The sequence below is a fragment of the Harpegnathos saltator genome, unplaced genomic scaffold (assembly GCF_003227715.2).
Source record: "Harpegnathos saltator strain DR-91 unplaced genomic scaffold, Hsal_v8.6 scaffold460, whole genome shotgun sequence".
In the NCBI taxonomy this organism is placed as follows: Eukaryota; Metazoa; Arthropoda; class Insecta; order Hymenoptera; family Formicidae; genus Harpegnathos; species Harpegnathos saltator.
Window position 1 is genome coordinate 750,231 of NW_020230273.1, and position 14,617 is coordinate 764,847.

At 52.1% G+C, this 14,617-nt stretch overlaps 1 long non-coding RNA gene across 1 annotated transcript in view; it reads left to right on the forward strand.

The window, feature by feature from the left end:
- LOC112589311 (uncharacterized) overlaps positions 1 to 14,281 on the forward strand; it is a 185,138-nt gene extending 170,857 nt beyond the window's left edge. The window contains exon 5 of the long non-coding RNA XR_003113442.1: positions 14,184 to 14,281. This is a non-coding gene — a long non-coding RNA (uncharacterized LOC112589311). The remainder of the gene's footprint in view (positions 1 to 14,183) is intronic.
- The last annotated feature ends 336 nt before the right edge of the window (positions 14,282 to 14,617 follow it).

Here is a 14,617-nt window from a genome sequence, read left to right on the forward strand (position 1 = left end):
AATGACACACCATGACAATGTGATGCACCGATATTTAAATATACGCGTACTCACGGCGGATCTCGTCGAATGGGACGGGGATAATCTTGTTATAGGTGCGCGCGCGCGCGCGCTCGCGCTCGCGCTCGCACTTGAAAAGAGACCAGAGGGAAAAAGGAGTCGAAAGCTCGGAAGAGTGTAGACACGACTGCGCGACCCACGCGATGCGATTTCTTTGTTGCTGCGGAGCCAGACATGTGTGTCACAAAGTTTGTGGAGGAGGAGGAGGAGGAGGAGGAGGAGCAGGAGGGCAAGGGAAGCAAGAGAAGAAAGAGGAGGAGACTCTGCCGAAGGCATCGGCGATCGAAAGTGCGCGCAAAAAGCGTCACGATGTAACGGCCTGTCGAAGTCACTTCGCTCGACTTCGGCCGACACTTGGCGGGAACGCGCGCGTCCTTAGCTATAGACGCGCTCCAGTTTAAGTGACGGAATTTGCGAGCGAGCGAGGAGCGAACGAGGGCGATACGCCGGCTTATTTGAGCGACTAAAGTTCGAGCGGCACGCGGGTCGCTCGTCCGAGCGGCGAAATTTCGGAGCCCCGAGGATCGCGAGGCGCACATAGCTGCGCGCGCGCTCTCCTCGTCCGAGCGTCCGAGCACGGCGATAGTTGCAGCAATAACAGTTAGCGATAACATTGCTGCACGAAACGGACTCGCTTGTACGTGGCGGCTGATCCGCGCTGGAACGGCCGCGCGCGCTTCTCGGCGAGTTGCTGTCCTCGGCTTGCGCAAAATTCGCTTAGCGCGAAACCCTGCGGCCGCGAAATGAGCAGACGATCGCTAAACTCCACCGCCTCTGATTCTCTTCCTCGTACGCGAAACGTGCGAGCGAGGGCTCGAATGTTATTCCCGCGCAACTTTCGTCCCGGTAGTTTCTTAGTCATTTCATCCGCGCGCGCGCGCGCGCGGGGACTTGCTAACTTTTACCAAATGGGAACGACGCGAGCGATTACGACCGCGCGTCGGTCTGCGACGAAGTTTATAAAATTGCGACGTAACCGCGAAGTTATTAAGGCCGACGACGAAATGTTTGTCCGTCTCCCGTCTGCCTTTCGGCATCGCGGCGCGAGCGAAACTTTCGGACTCTCGGCCGCTCTGCTGCAATTATAACGCACTGATCGAGCGAGCGGCCGTGAGAAAGGAACGCTTCGCCGCCGCTTGGAAGTGAATCGAATTTCAAATGACGCGTCGTTGGACTCTTGAGAGAGAGAGAGAGAGAGACTTTGGGCAGTCCGCCGTGGATGTTTACCGGAGCGAGGCGAGCACGCTTTTATTCGCGATGCGGCCACTTAAAGCCTTTCCACTTACGCAGCTAAGACCTTATCTATAGCCAGCTCGAATAGAGAACGACCGCGGACGTGCGCTCTCGGCATCTAAATAAATTAAACGGTGTCTTCATTCGCAGCGCTCTTCGCCAATCGAATCGGCGCTGTACTGTCGACGCGGGGAATTCCGTCTCTTGCTACCGTGAGAGAAAATGCCAACGGTTGAAGTCACTGCGGCACTTGCAGCGAATATTACTTCTCCTTCGAATCGTTTAATCTCTTAATAGCCATGAATATAAATTTTTCCGATATACGTTGCCCTTTATATATATATATATATATATGGACAATTATTTGTACATCTTTCTTTACATATATATATATATATATATATACAAATTGAGATACTCGATGATGCATGACGTTGAAGATTTCGGACGTCTTCTCGACAAGCGTGAGAAATAAAAAAAATACGATAATAATTTTACCGTAAAGTAAGAAGCGAACTCATAGCCACTCATAGCCCAATCTTATATTTGAGATCATCCTAAATTTATTTCAAGATGCCGATGAATAGTATTACCTACTTATACGGCCGATGAAACAGCTAGAATCATCAAAGCGACCAAAATGACCAGCTTGTAATTTCTTATAAAAATTACTCCAATTTGTATAACGGTGCATTTTAATAAATAAGAACCAAATAAAACCGCAAAAGAAAGAAGTCAACATTTCTGCCCCTGTCTAAAAAACGTACCTTTTCCAAAACCTGTCATTTCGTTCGCTCTGATGGAAGAAGTGGGTCGCGTTAATCGTCGGTGCACTCGTAGACAGGAAGGTTGTTTATAATTTCTGAGAAAAGTTCGCGATACATCCATCTAGTCCAACGAGAAAATTGTCCTGTTTTGGCAAACAAACGTTCCCCAGACGGATTCGATCGGAAGTTCTCGCGTAAAAAATTACCTTCCTGTCTGCAAAACAGGATACTCTCTGCGGCGTCACTCGAGAATAATCGCGATGCGATAATTCGCAAAGCAGCAAACCTGTTCCGAACCTATTCGCGCGCGCCGAACTTGCGTCCGCCAACCGCCACTCGCGACATTTTCTCTCTCGCCAGAGACGGGTCTCTCTGATGATTCCGAGTCTCACCTCGATACGCCTACGGGAACGTGGCGGTTGGCGAAATGGATTCACGGGCGAAGGAAGCAGCCCATGCTGACTGGCTGGCTGGCTGGCTGGCTGGCTGATCCAAACGAACGAACGAACGAGCAGGGTAAGCTGGGACACCGGCGTAAAGAGCGGCCGAAACACGATCTCCCTCGCGCCGCTTGTGAAAACGTAGGAAAAGATGGAGGAAACTATGAAATTCCGGCCATTCTTCGGCCGACAATAGGACGTACGGGGATATATATTTCGGAAATTCCCAATGGCACACACGCGCGCGCGCGCACCGCATCGCACCGCACCGCACCGCACCGCACCGCACCGCACCGCACCGCACCGCACCGCAGCACACCGCAGCGCACCGCAATGTACCGCCGCCGTCGCCGCCGTCGTCGTCGTCGTCGTCGTCGTCGTTGTCGCCGTCGTCATCGTCGTTGTCGGTATAAAAAGGGGGGTCCGGGGAAGATCGAGCGAAGGCGAGGAGGGGTAGTTCGCTTCCATTATAAGCGACGCGTTTTTTCTCTCTCGGAGGGTGGGTTCCTAGCGAACGCGCGTACAGCCGTACGTATATTAGCGCGCGCGCGCGCGCGCGCGAGCGAGCGAGCGAGCGAACGAGCGAGCGAGCGAGCGAGCGAATGAGTTTTGTGCCGCCGTGCGCCGAAGGGGCCCCTTTCTTCGGGGCAGCTCGGCCAAAAACCACCCCTAAGGTGAACACCAATGGAAATTCGGCCTCCGAGCACCGCTTCGCCCTTCGCCCTCCCCCCTCGCCACGGTGGCCCCGGAATCGTCCGGACTCGACCTAACCCCGGCTCTGTCGCGCCATGAAAACGCGACGGCGGAGCCGCGTGCCAATGACGATCGATATCTCGTAAATATATAATTTACAGACGCGGCCGATTATCACGCGGCGAAGGAACATTCCCCGGTACGCGGCGCGAACGCCGTACCGATAGGCCGATTAGGATTCCGCTTAATTAAGTCTCATCCCACCGATCGAGATAATTTCCCCGGCTGGATAATTTTGCAGATCTTCATACCGCGGTTGGAAATTCGCTTCTTTTCATTTCCCTATTTTTTTCATCTTTTTCCCCTATTTTTCCTATTTTTTCCTATTTTTTTCATCTTTTTTTCCCGCCGACCGTGGCGTGTAATTGTAAGAAAAATGTCAAGCGTGCACTTGTGTGCGTGCAATGCGAGAGAAAGGAAGGGAGAGAGGGGGGGCGAGAAAGGAGGGGACGACCGTTAACGATGGACGTCGCGGTGGCTCCAAAATTCGCAGAATTTACCATTATTCGATCGTCGCTCATTAACCTTCATTTCTTTATCGGTTCACGCGGCCGCTGCGTGTAGGATGCACGGATAATAATAAATAATAATTTCGATATCGTGCAATTTCCGTGGAGATGGTCGCGCAGTTAATTTTATTCGGCCGATATTAGCGTTGTTACTGATGACCACTGTATCATGTTAAATGACGCACTGATCGTTAACAACGCTCACCTCCCGCGTCCTCGCGAAGACGCGGACAGAAAGCGCGGATTAGTTCGTCCATGACGTCGAGTCCGCGAGCCTGACGAGCGATAACGGCGGCTGCGTATTGCGAGAACGTATCGCGAGAGCATCGCGAGGTGAGATATCCGAGCGCTTCGCACTCGCGTTTAATTAATTTCGCGAACTGTCGGCGCGACGTGAACGGGAGCGAACGAGCGAGCGAGCCATTTTTTTAGTCGGCTCATAGTCGCGAGATTCGCAAAGTTCCACGAGTACCGCGGTTTTACTGGCATTCGCGAGCGACGCTCGTGGATATTTCATCGAAATTATAAATTACGCGGCACGCGCGGAATGTCCGGGCGGGGCGGAGCCGGCCGCTCGCGGATCGCATCGAATTTCTGACGTACGATCGATGTCAGTCGACATTTCCTCGCGACCGCCACCGCGGAAAACGTGCACATTTCAAATTTCATCGCATTCAAATGATTGTTGGCGATCCACGCTCGAGCCGACGGACACCGGGCGAATTAGCGCGGGATAAAATCGCCGGTTAATTGCCGTCAACCGATCGCCGCGCCCGCGATAATGCGAATCGCGCGCGCACGCATTCGCTTCTCTTTTTTGTTTTTTCTTTTGGCGCTTTCGACGCTAGCTGTCACTTTTGCACAATAAAACCGCCCGGTAACCCCCCGGCAACACAACCAGGTAGCGCGACCGACGCGCAAACTTCATCGTGTTCGCGTTCGCGCGATCTTTTGTGTCTCGGTATGTGCACGCTTTCGCCGCAACATCTCTCTCTCTCTCTCTCTCTCTCTCTCTGCGGATTTCCCTCGTTACCCTCATTTCCAACCACTACGAACCTTCCCCTCCCCCCAGCCCTCCCCGAATGTAAACACAGAAGCGCCTTCGAAATTACTTTCAAACCTTCGCTCCGGTCGCTTTCATCGGACTAACTTGGGCGAGATACGTTTTAATTTCCGTCGAATAATCACGTTGGACACATCGACGCGCGCAGGCACGTCGTACTTGATTCGCTTTTGCTTAGTTTCCCGCATTCCGAATTAAACGGAGCCGAGCGCTCGAGCGCCGTGCCGGAGGAAAGTTTTGCGCGGATTCGCGCGAATTGTCGCCGCTGAAGCGGGGAGCGTTTATCTTGCCTCTCGTTTGTCTTTTCCTCGTCTTGACGGACGCGTTGAGAGAATTCAGCGTGTCTCACGACTCGTCTTGCCTGACGAGTATCGCTCGCGTTTATTCGCGCTTTTCCGCCTCGTCGTTCTCATCTGTCCCTCTCTCTCGCGCGCGCGCGCGCGCGCGCGCGACGACGGCGCGACCGGCTCGAATTTCGAGGAGCGCACGCACGCACGCACGCACGCACGCACGCACGCACGCACGTACACGGCGAATACGTATCTGGGCCGTGCGTGGTGTCGCGTAGAATCTCCCTCCCCCTTTTCCGCACATGCAACACCGCTACTGCCAACAACCCCTTATTATCTCGGGCACTCCTACCGCGATACATAACTGCCGTTCGCATTATAACCTGCACCTCGGCCATTGTGAAACCGTAGCCTGTGTTTCCACGGCTCTTCTTCGACGTCTGTCATTAATTCGGCTTTACTCCGTTGACGTACCTTCGTATCATTATACCGCGCACGCTCGCGCGCGCGTACTCTCGCGCAGGAAGGAGCACGGAACTGGCAATTCAGAATGTCGGAAAGAGCACGGGAAATCGACACCGGGAATTTCATTAACCTTAGACTGTGGATCCGCATTAATTGGCGTGCAGCGCTCGCTCGCGTTTAAGAGCCGTGAGCGCGACGAGCGTGTCTCTCTTTTTCCACCAGAGACGTGATTGTTAAACGGCCGACCTCGCGAGCAGCGAGGTTCGAGTCTTCGACTCCGGGGACATCTCTGTGTGTGTGTGTGTGTGTGTGTTTGTGTGTGTGACTTTTTGGCTCGCCATTTGCTCGATTGGTTCTGAGGAGCCGAATGCGATTGTGAGGATCGGGAATCTGCTCGACCTGCCAAAAACATTCCTCCGTTCCTTCCTTCGTCGGCTCGAACGTGTTGACGGCCCGCGATCGATTTCCAAGTCGAGTGTCTTCCGACTCTTTCCCTCTCGTTGGAGACCTCGGCAGAGCGCAGGACTTCGCAGGAGCGCAAACATACGCTCGGCCGTTCCGTCCAGATAAACGAGGAACGCGAAGTTCCGTTAATTTGGCAACGGCCATGGACGGCTTCTTGGAGCGTTTCGGCTATAACGTTTTCTGGACACCGATATGTATATATATATATATATATATGGGGGAAGTTATAAACGGTAGGTTGTGTGGACAACCCAGAAAATTAGTCACATCCGCATTCAGCGCTAAATCGTTCCCGTGTTCTGCTCTTCCTATTGTCGCTGGCTCCTCGACTGTGAAACTTTTGTTGAGGCTTCGCCCGAGGGTTTTCCGCGGAATTCGTGGCCGGCGAAACGACGGCGAGCGTGCGCTCATCCGAATTCTTGGTCCAATGAAATCTCGGCGTCGAACAATGCCCCCTCCCCTTCTGCCCTCCACCCCGCCCCCCCACCCCCCCACCCCCCATCCGGTGTTCGCAATATCGAAACTTGCATGACAAAAGTAATCGCGATTGAATTTCGGGTGTTTTTTATCACGTTCGTTTCTCTCTCCACCGCCTACGAAATAGCGGTGGGAATATTATAACGGAAGAAGGAGCCGCGATGCGGACTGCGGAAGTATCGACGTTGCTTTGCGCTGCGCCTCGCCGAGAAAGCAAAACAGGGCTCGGGTGAGGAAAATTATCGGAGAAAACAGCCGCCGATCGTACGAGAGGGAACTCGCGCTGTCGGACGGAACATTTACACGTTCGAGATTAGAGAATCGGGTCACACCGCGGTCGGAGCGTCTTCCACTCGGCAAAAGCGTGCAAAAGCTCGAAGGGCCGCCAGGTCGAACGAGAATTCGAGGAGATCGTCGTTCCCGCCGTTGCGCAGGCGGAGGCAAATATGCGAAGAGTGCCCGTGAAGTTTCGCGGACTTCGAATTCTCGCGCGCGACGGGACTCGAGAGAGAAAAACGCAACGCACGGAACGAAAACGCATGGTGGAATGGGGAGCGAGGGGACAAGATCTTGGGGGTTGGTTTTTACGCACGAACTACACCCCGATACCAGGGATGAAGGAGGGAAACATCGATCCCGGGTAACCCATACATGTGGTCGCGCAGCCACACACACACACACACACACACTCCCCCGCGCGCACACACGCGCGCGCGCGCGCTCCTTCGAGGGCGAGAACGTTCTGTATAAAGGGGGATGAAGTCTTATGGGGTTGCGTCTTTATGTGAAAGCATTCCGCGGGTTCTCATGCCGCGTCTACGAATTCTGGGAAGCGCCCTTTTTCGGCTCGCTCCGCGTTTCTCCGGAATTCTTTCTCGTCTTTTTGTCCCTTCCGTTCCAAATCGCGTCGCGCGCGCGCGATCGACAAAGCGCGGCCGACGTATACAAGACAATGGTGTCGCGTGTGTGGACAAATTGATAAGAAGAGATTCCGCGTCGGGGAATGAAAGCTACGCTCCGCGGAAATATCCGGGCTCGCGCGATGCTCGTCGCGCGCGCGCGCGCGAGCGCGCCGAGCAAAATGCAGAATGGATTTCCGAGCGGCGCGGAAATATCCAGGAAATAGGAGAAGCTTGAATACTCCCGCGCGCGCGCTGCTCTCCACTGGTCGAAGGAAAATGAATTAACGGGAAAGCCCCGGTGTGTAACGTGTCTCGACGTGACGTCGGTTTTCACGTTGGACTCGCCGAGAAATTCGCTGCCTCTTCTGCGCGCGCTCTGGCGACGACGGATTCGAGAGTAACGCGTCTCTCTCTCTTTTTCTGTTATTTTTTTCTCTCTCTCTCTCTCTCTCTCTCTCTCTCTCTCTACAGTTACACATGATTCACGCATATCTCACGATTAGCTCATTTGGCTCACGCGAGCGTCGCAGGCTCGCTCGCAGCATTCGAACGCGGCGGATGTCTCAATCATCCTTGAGAAAATGAGTTTGGTCGTGGTCACGTGACTTTGTCCGCGAAACGAAAACCGCAGAGATTATTAATTCCCGTATAACAGTGATTACGGATCCAGAACCAATATCATTATGGCTCTCGTGGCCCTCTCTCCCTAGGCCACCTACGGTCAATCCTCTAATACTCGCTGACCACAGCTGCGCACGCACACTCGCCCTCACGAACACGCGCGCGCGCGCGCGCGCGCTGCTTTATTTATCCCTTTTACCAGCCCTGGCCCTGGCGCCAGGAGGATAGGAGGGCTCAGCCCTGAAACTCCCACGAGAGAACTTCAGCCCTGTGGAAAAGACGACCGTTCGTGGCTGATATTCTTTCGCATTTCTCTTGCGCGCGCTCTCTCACGCTCGCCGTTCTCCTCTCCTTCTCTCCCTCTCCCTCTCTCTCTCTCTCTCTCTTTCCGTTTCTTTCGTGTTCCTCCGGATTGGGAATTCCCGCGACGAAATACACGTCGCGCCCCGGGTCGCAAGCGTATAAAATGCAACGGCTCCATTTTATTACTACCTCCACGTGAGCGGCCGCTCTTTGCTTTTGCTCGCAGCTAATTGCGATTAATCGATTCTCCGTCTACCGTTCGCTCCGCATATCAGCGTATCGTTGAAATCCTCGCGCTGCGTCGCGTAATAATATATCCCACTCGTCACGGTTACCCCCGGGCATTCCCGAATTTCCGTGAAATTTCTACAGTCGCGCCGTCGAGTATCCATTCTAATGCCCTCTTCTTTCGTTTATCTCAATTCCGAACCTTCGCGAAGCCGGAGGACGCCAATCCGGGGTCAAAGGCCGAGACCTCAGCGGATACTTACTACTTCGAGAGAAGGGACCGCGGAGAATTCTTCGGCGAAGGAGGTGTACAGGACGAGCGAAGTTTCGCTCCGAGGAATCTCCGTGCCGCTTCTTACGGTACGCAGTCACGACAGCTCGTACTTTTCCCAAGTTGCTGTTCTCTCGGAATTATTAGAACTATCGCTCATGTACGGCGAAACAAGGAAAGGTGGGTCAATCGGGGAATAAGTATAACGATGAGGCAAGTAGTATACCGATAACAAGACGGTTATCGTAGAACCGTCTGCGAATATGACGATAATCTCAAAGATCAATGACCAGTTAAGGAGACGAATGTAAAACACACAAATGTAGATAGAAATATATATATATATATATATAGAGAGAGAGAGAGAGAGATACAAATTACATCATATTATTAGACAGTTTACCGGTTTCGCTCTTCGGAGCAAAAGTAGGCGGGACGTCGGAAGCACTCGTTTCGTCTTCGCCCGTTCCCCATTTGATCATTCATACACAATTATCCGTGACAGTGTAGAGGCTTCGTGCACGATCACTTGGCGAGAGTGTGGAAAGCAAAAACAAATTGTCCCGACGTTAGTCGAGCCCCTCGGCCCTGCGGCAACACCGAAGCTATAACTCTCCGAAATAATCGGACCGCGGAATAATTCAGCGGGGCGATTACGCTCGCCGCTTACGCCACGGCCGCGCGCTTCTTCGCGTTATTGCAGCAATTGCTCGCTTCGTATCTCTCGGCGAAAGAGAGATCTATCGTTTCCACACGCGCGAGTAATGAGGATATTACGCGCACGGCGTGTCTAGTGTCAAAAGAAAAGCAGCTTAATCGATTTCACGGCGCAAACGATCGTCGGCCCTCGCACGTAAATTGCTGTCAAATATCTCGCTAATTTTGTGCAATCAGCCGGTGAGACGTCAAGCCGCTCGCTCGTCGGCTTGATGATGGCGTCGTCTCGCGGCTATAATGGTGTTTCGCGAGGGTGAATGGGATTTTCCCGGAGCCTTGCCTTGCGCGCTATCCTCATCGTCAGCGTATCCACGTCCGAGTTCCTCTCTTTCTCTCTCTCTCTCTCTCCTCTCCTCTCCTCTCCTCTCCTCTCCTCTCTCCTGTACCTTCTCTACTTGCTTTTTCTTCCTCGTACACGGCTAGAAGCATTCGCTATGGCGCCATCATACGCAAGAGAGAGTCAGTTGAATCCCTCGGTTGCACCGAGAGAACGGACGAACGAACGAGCGAGCGAGTGAACGGGTGAACGAAGAAAGAAAAAAAGGAAGGAAGGAAGGAAGGAAGGAAGAAAAGAAGGAAAGGAAGGAAGGAAGAAAAGAAGGAAGGAAGAAAGGAAGGAAGGAAGGAAGGAAGGAAGGAAGGAAGGAAGGAAGGAAGGAAGAAAGGAAGGAAGAAAGGATGGAACGATGGAAGGAAGGAAGGAAGGAAGGAAGGAAGGAAGGAAGGAAGGAAAGAACGAACGAACGAACGAACGAACGAACGAACGGACGAACGAACGAACGAAAGTGCGCTTGGCTGTCGTTTTTTAAAAATAAAATAGCGGTCGTCGGCCGCCGTCGCACGGGGACGAAGAAGCGAGGGACGCGAGGCCCGGGGTCCGAGCAGGAGGAGAGGGTAAGGGAGAGACCGCGCTGCGGCGGTAGATGGAGGAAAGAGCCGAGGAGGACCACCGGAGAGCCGTTCTGCGATTAGACTTACAAAACAAACGACCCGGCGGTCCGGACCATGCAGACCAATGGCGTAGCACGCTGATCCCGACAAGGGACACGAGATAATTGGATCAAGACCGAGCGAGTACGAAGTCGCGAAGAAGCGCCCTCGTAATTTTCGATTGGCCGCAGGTCGACGACCTTGACTCCCGCGATACGCCGACGTGAAATCTTCACGTCGTCGTCGTCGTCGTCGTCGTCGTCGTCGTCGTCGTCGACGTCATCGTCGCGCGCCGATAAGCTCCACGCGGAGAGCCCGGCGTTTCGTCACTCTGCGATCGCGACGTTTAGACAACACAAGGCCGATATCGATAATGAGACGTCTCCTGGATCCTCGGCGGGCTGCAGAAACTATTTTACCGTATGAGAAGTGAAAAGGCGGAGCCGTGCCTCCTCGCTCTCGCGAGAGGAGAGCGTCCTCCTGCACGAGCGTGGCCGGAAGATCTGTCGAGGCTCGCGACATTTTCTCTCGCACAGACGAGAGCCACGACGAGAGCAGCCCCGAAAGTATCGGAAATCATGAGACAAGAGGGACGAGAGGCGGCGATATCGCACGGAAGGTGGCACGGCGCGCGATCGTCGTCGACGGCATATGCGAGGGGTGGCAGAGCAGGGTGTCCACCTCCTAGAAACGTGTAGCCTCTACCCTCTATTGATCGAACGGTCTGCCCTGGGCTCCACTGGAGTGGACTGGACACACCAGCAACCCCTAACCGTCGCACCATCTCGCAGACCCCTACCCCCCACCCCGCCTTATGTACGTAAGAATATATATGTGTGCGTGTTGCGTGAGCGTGTGTACGTGTCGTGCGTCTGTATGCGCGCACGAGAGAGCGAGGAGCCCGGCAGCCAAAAGACGCCCCAAAACCCTGCGCCCAGGGGATGGTCATCCCGGGGGTGGCTCGTACGATTTCGACGTGTGCCCCGAGAACGTCTTTCTCCGTGTGAGTATCCACTCACCGGTGTATGCGTGTGTGCTTGCGCGCGCGTGTGTGTGTGTGTGTGTGTTCTAGCACGTACCGCGGTTTATTGGACACTGGATATTGAGCGGAGGTGATCGTCTGGAAGGTGAACGACTGGAGTGGCCACAAATATGAAATTCCCGTACGTGCTCTCGATCGATAAATGAATCGGAGCTTTGGATCCCGCCATCCGTTCTACTCGATTACGTGAACAATTCAAAGATCGAGCCATTCATCGAGACACCGCGCGATGTTCCGCGAAGTACGAGCGTCAGAGAGAGAGAGAGAGAGAGAGAGAGAGAGAGAGAGAGAGGCAGAAAGAGGACAAATCTTTTTGTATACAATTCTTCACACCGTTAAAGCTCACGTCAAGTTTCCAACGATTTTTCTACGATTATCCTCTCTCGGGGAAGGTTATACAGAATATTCTGATTTCAAAGAAACTCGTGTCGCCATTCTTCCGCGTTTCCGCTTTGGTATTCGACTTGCATTTATCAAAACGACTTGTTCGCTATTCGGGTATCAAAAGCCGCGGTCAACATTTGTTCGACGGGATCCTGTAGTCGTATTGTAAAACGAACCCCGACGACGTCCGACATACTTGCGAAATTGCGTCGCCTCGACATAGTGATTTCTACGTGCCGTGCTGCCGGTCGTTTCGAATAATTCCCGATTCGCTCGGCAGAATTCGCCCTTAAGATCGAAAGAATTCTCCGTGGAAGCGATTTCGAAGTACGACTTCCGGGAACCGTCCCTACCGTCTGAGGATGAGGGACGAGAGAATGGTGGAGGACGAGCGGATGAAAGTAAAAACACACCAACTGCTTCTATCGCGGCGAGACGGAATTTTTATAGCGCGCGTTTACGAGCCCCTTAACCGATTAATCGTTCGACGAGAGTGATGCGCGCGACTTTAATAAAATGTCGCGAGCGTCGAGAATTATTTCCAGGTGTAAAAGCATGCCGCGCATCGTTTTCTGGAAACGTCCGACGGTAAAAATATTGTGTCTAATAGCATTTTGTAGAAAAGTGATCCGCCACTGCCAATTATTAGGTGAAAAATTAGAATTCTAATTGACAAATCGTTAATCCAATGATCGTGAATCTCGATAATCGTCGGACCTTAACAATCAACAGCTGCGCGACGATCAAACGTCGTAACGTTTGTCGAGTCGGAACTGGCGTGCCGAGAAATGAAGTATCATAAAATAGCGCGTGATATTGACACCATAGAATATAGCAGTCGTCGAATGGTGGAAGCCAATCGTGTAGCGATGCCCTCGAAAGCGAGTCGGCGCGTCAAAAGTCGCCCGACATAAACACGCTCGGGAGGTCGCGCGGACAATAACATCGCGTTATGTATATAAGCTTGTCTCTCAATCGCAAGTCATAACAGCCTCGAACGCGGGAATAAAGACGTCGGATCGCGTCGAGCGCACGTGCGACTTTGATAAAATTTCGCGCGGATTTCGAGCGTAAAAACTTGCGTCGTTTTCTGAAAACAATCAACGGCGGGAGTACCGCTTTTAATTCCGCGTTGGAGAAAAGTAATTATTATATCGATTATTAGAACCAAATTGGGAGTGATAGTCATCGCGAATCGTATTGCTCGATAATCGTTTCATGTGCCGACAAAACAGCTTCAATATACAATGCAATTAGATTGCTAGTATTTCATAATCGTACACGTCGCTTTCTGAGCTCTCGGATACAAAACTATCACGATGACGGATTACCGATTCAATGTATAATCAGCAAATAATAAATCTCATTAATTCGTATTGACAAAAAAGCTTAATAGCTCATTTGCGTTGCACGTTAAGCCTAATTGCCGTAAAAATACAAGACTGAGAAGTCACAACGGAACGCGTATTGAAAAATTATGCGCCACGAAATTGTACGACGTTAATATCGCGAGGCAGCGGTTTCATTAAATAATGAAAAAATACCGTATTTAATATCGCTCTGTGAAAAAGTAATTACGATTGTTTATATTAGATTAAAATTGGGATCAATTCAATCGTCAGACGTTAACGCTTAAATTAAATATCACGAAACATTGTAATAATATTAACACCGTAAAATAACACGATCATGCATCTCCAAATTATTGAAACACACATCGGTCACACCTCCCGGCGGAAAAATTATTATCACTAATTGTCCGAATAAAATCAACAACAGTCGCGTGACAACGCGTGCGGAAGTGCGTCGGTACGCCGACGGTTGCTCTATCTAAACGCGCTGGAAAGGTCATGCGGACAATAACATTACATACGCGTTGTGTACGGAATGATATATATATATATATACGAGTTTGTTTCTCAATCGCGAATCATAACAGTTTCGGGCGCGGAGGCGAACACACTGAAGCGCGTCGTACGTTGCTCTTGACCTTTCCAAGTTAAAAACGGGCTGATTCGTAGCAAATCGACGATACTTTCGCCCGTGTGCGATCGTCGTGTGCCTCGGGATCGTCGCGAGCATCATCGGCAGCAAGGTGAAACATCGCACAGGTAACTAAACTATTTCGCCATTAAATCTCCATTTCTATTAGATTTCAAGCTGGAGCTCGCGAACGGAGATCGCGTTCCTATTCTTAACTCGTCCATATCGAGTTAGCCTGCTGCCAAGTGTAACTAATCGGGAAAACTGTGTTTGATTTCAGATCTGCCAGAGTTCGCGGCCGCACGGCAGATGCAAGGGACCGGAGGATGCAGTTCCGGCGGATGCAGATGCAGCACCGGAGGGTCCGGTTCGGGCCAAGCAGGGTCGGCTCGAAGGTAGGTTCATAAACATTCCTACACGCTCCTCTGCTTAACTACTTTGCGACCGAAAATTCAGATGTTCATACGTCACGGAGTAAAGATCCTTGTGTACTAATCGATCGTAAAGAACCAACGCGCTCGTGTCTACGGGCACTTTTTGCATCAGGCCCGACCGTATTAATTACTGCCTAATCGGGGAAACTATATTTTTTGTTTTAGATTCGCTGCGGAACGTGGCCGGCCCTGAATCAGCGGTGCTTTGGTGAGTCGGAAAGAAACAAAATGTAATACAAAGATTTTAGGTGATGGTCGTCGCCTACGGAAATCTCAATGC